At 37.8% G+C, this 4,058-nt stretch overlaps 1 non-coding gene across 1 annotated transcript; it reads right to left on the bottom strand.

Annotated features, from left to right (window-relative positions):
* Window positions 1–1,417: 1,417 nt before the first annotated feature.
* Window positions 1,418–1,490, bottom strand: TRNAR-UCU (transfer RNA arginine (anticodon UCU)). The gene has a single exon. It is a non-coding gene; the product is annotated as a tRNA-Arg (tRNA).
* Window positions 1,491–4,058: the final 2,568 nt, after the last annotated feature.

Consider the following 4,058-nt stretch of genomic DNA (forward strand, 5'->3'; position numbering starts at 1 on the left):
GCTTAAGTATTTGGGGTCTGTTGTTGCAGCAAATGGTGGAGTGGAAGCAGATGTACGTCAGAGATTGAATGAAGGATGCAAAGTGTTGGGGGCAGTGAAGGGAGTGGTAAAGAATAGAAGGTTAGGAATGAATGTAATGAGCGTTCTGTATGAGAAAGTGATTATACCAAGTTGCCAACTGTATGGATCAAAGTTGTGGGGAATGAAACTGATGGAGAGAAAGACACTGAATGCATTCGAGATGAATGTCTGTGGAGTATGGATGGAGTATCTCACTTGGATGTGTTTCGGAACGAAGTGGTAAGAGTGAGAATGGGTGTGTGGAAGGAATTACCAGCTAGAGTAGATATGAATGTGTTGAGGTGGTTTGACCATGTAGTGAGGATGGGAAATGGTTGTCTGCTGATGAAGGTGATGAATGCAAGAGTTGATGGGAGAAGTACAAGAGGGAGGCCAAGGTTTGGGTGAATGGATGGAGTGAAGAAAGCCCAAGTTTCAGTAGAATAGATGTGAGAGGAGCAAATGAGCGTGATAAGAACAGAAATGAATGGTGAGCAATTGTGACGCAGTTCCGATAGGCTTTGCTGCTATCTTAGGTGGCAATAAGAGAGGCAGCATATGAAGCTTCATTTGGGGTGGAAGACAGGGGAGGGTGGCCAGTGGCACACTAGCAGTACTAGCCAACTCGGCTGAGTCCCTCGTAAAGCAATGAGGAACAAGGGGAAAAAATACCCTTTAGTTTCTTTTTGGATGTTGGCTACTTAGCAAAACTTGGGTTAGTGCCATGGTATATATATATATATATATATATATATATATATATATATATATATATATATATATATATATATATATATATATAATGTATGTATGTATATATATGTATATATATATATATATGTATATATATATACAATATGAGCATATATGTATATACTGTATATTGTCATGTGTATTATATATATATATATATATATATATATATATATATATATATATATATATATATATATATATATATATATACACAGACAAACAATATGAGTATATGTATATACTGTATATATATATATATATATATATATATATATATATATATATATATATATATATATATATATCTATCTATCTATCTATCTATCTATCTATCTATCTATCTATCAAGTAAGTTATTTCCATTTTTCTAACAAATTTAATAAGTAACTTAAATCACTAATAAGTTATCCAAGTAATCAAATCTATTATAGCGATAAAAAAACAGATTAAAATGTATTGACTCTCAACACTTGGCGCGGGTTTGCTGACATTACCGCTTACCCGTAACATTCCTTCACTATTTTTCTATTTCTATATTCAACGTCGACTTCTCTATGTTAATTTATATCTAACGAAACTACAAATAACAACATAATTTCCGCATCCTCAGCGGGATTCGAACCCGCGGCCTCTGGATTAGAAGTCCAGCGCGCTATCCACTGCGCCATGAGGACTGTAACGGGAACGAGAACACCGCGGAATAAAAACAATTTTTTTTTTTTATATATTTATTAAATATGGTATGCTTTTTTCAGTCTAAAGGTTTTTTTGTTTTGTTGATTATTTGTGTATCTTGAAATTTTCAGTCTTCTCTCTCTCTCTCTCTCTCTCTCTCTCCTCTCTCTCTCTCTCTCTCTCTCTCTCTTTTAACTGGATCTTTGTTCTGTTTTTATTTTATCCGTTATTAGTTTCAACATGTAAGAGTAGGTGATGTCTATTTTAGAGAGAGAGAGAGAGAGAGAGAGAGAGAGGAGAGAGAGAGAGTGAGAGAGAGAGAGATTTACAATAACCTCAGTAACAGAAATAAACAGAGAGAGAGAGAGAGAGAGAGAGAGAGAGAGAGAGATTTACAGTAACCTCAGTAACAGAAATAAACACAGAGAGAGAGAGAGAGAGAGAGAGAGAGAGAGAGAGAGAGAGAGAGAGAGAGAGAGAGAGAGAGAGAGAGAGAGTTTTATTTCAGAAAACCGAACTAAGCAATACTTGGTGGTTAAACTTTGTGTGTGAGTGAGAGAGAGAGAGAGAGAGAGAGAGAGAGAGAGAGAGAGAGAGAGAGAGAGAGAGAGTTTTATTTCAGAAAACCGAACTAAGCAATACTTGGTGGTTAAACTTTGTGTGTGAGTACGGAGAGAGAGAGAGAGAGAGAGAGAGAGAGAGAGAGGAGAGAGAGAGAGAGAGAGAGAGAGAAACTCAATCAGAATACATGAATGAATCAGTGACTCATTTATTCTCCATTCCTGTCATCCCGCCGTTGTCTCTCTGAGCTCCAAATCGGCACCTGATGACCTCCTCCACAATTCCTTTCGGGGACAACTTCGCCAGGAGCCTCCGTCAGGTTTGGTCGGGTTCTTCGCCGTGGGAATATTGATGGGCGCCCGTGCCTCGATTTGGTGCCTCTGGCACCCTCTCCAAACCCCCCTCCCCCCACCTCCCCAGCCCCCCAAACACACACACAAACATCTCTTAAAAGGAACTTGTCAGCCTTCTACGGCAGGTGACAGGTGATGCCGATATTTGCATTATGGAAGAGCTTGACTTTGTGGGTTTCGAGGAAGTTTTGAAGGTTCGAATTGTGTGTGTGTGTGTGTGTGTGTGTGTATCTGTGTGTGTATGTATATATATATATAATATATTATATATATATATATATATATATATATATATATATATATATATATATGTTTATGCGAATCACGGTCCCCAGTTCGACTAAATGCGTAGGCGATTAAGTTTTTGCACTTACTGAAAGTTTTGTTAGTTTGCATGCGCAAATGTTTATTTTCGCACACTTTAAGCCGAATGTTGTTTTTTCTATACATGATGACATGTTTGTATTCTTGTATGTGCATGTTTTGATTAGCGCACATGTGTTTTCTAATTTGCATAGCATTGCCTTGTTTGTATATCTGTTTGTATGTACACGAGCGAATAAATATTTTTGCTTTTTTCTTGATATATGATTCGATAAGTGCATGTATGAGATCACACTTCTTTCTTAATTCTGGTCATTTGTGTTTGTGTTTTCTTGCATGTGTTTATTTATCCTATTTTTTTGCACAATCATCATGTTAGTACAGTCATGTTTTATTTTTACCAAAGTGTTAAAGACATTTTAAAATTATAGGGTTTTAAGTAATATCTATCAATTTAACCATCTTCTTCCAACAGTGTCTAATTTTGCAATTGAATTTACGTAAGTTTTGCTTCCTTCCAAGACTTTGTATAACCACTTTGACGTTGAGCAGCCTCTTGCCTATTCATAAATCTAGATAATGGCATTATTTTTCGCACACATTATTTGCCTACGTACCTTAGTTTGCTCACAGGTAAACAAATGTTGATTTTAACCTAAGGCGAAGAGTGATGATGATGATAGAAGCTGGCATATGGCTTCCAGATCATTCAGATCCATGGTTGATATTCAGTTGATTTCGTAATCTGCTCTCGTCCAGGAAACTTGTTTGCGTCGAATGAGTTTGAAAGCTAATGTCCTATGAATCATCAAGCTTTATCTGTAGATGGTGGCTTTTCTTGCAAAGTTTTAAAGGCCTCTCATGAATGGCAGGGGGCAAGGGACAGTGAAAATGCCCTAGTTAGTACGATAATACCCTGGATGGCAGGATAACGCCCTTTCTAGCGGGGCAATGCCCTAGAGACTGACCATATATACATATGTTCAGTGCCCAAGCCTCCTCTCCACCCAAGGTAGGATCAGGGAGGGCCAAGCAATGGCTACTGATGACTTAGCAGGTAGACCTATGGGCTCCCCCAAACCACTACATCCTTCGCAAAGATGGCGAGGTTGCAGACACCACAAGAAACTCTAAAGCTAGTGCGGGAATCGAACCCCTGTCTGGTGATCGCCAAGCAAGGAAGAAACTTATTCCTTTGAGTAATTCTGATCCAGAATTGTTATACTGTCATTTAAACAGCTGGATCCTCGCAGGTATATTATCATGTTACCGTACAATTTTTGTTCTTTAACCTTGGCTTGTGCCATGGCAGTTTTATCCGTTTTCAAT

Source organism: Palaemon carinicauda, chromosome 6 (assembly GCF_036898095.1).
Source record: "Palaemon carinicauda isolate YSFRI2023 chromosome 6, ASM3689809v2, whole genome shotgun sequence".
In the NCBI taxonomy this organism is placed as follows: domain Eukaryota; kingdom Metazoa; phylum Arthropoda; class Malacostraca; order Decapoda; family Palaemonidae; genus Palaemon; species Palaemon carinicauda.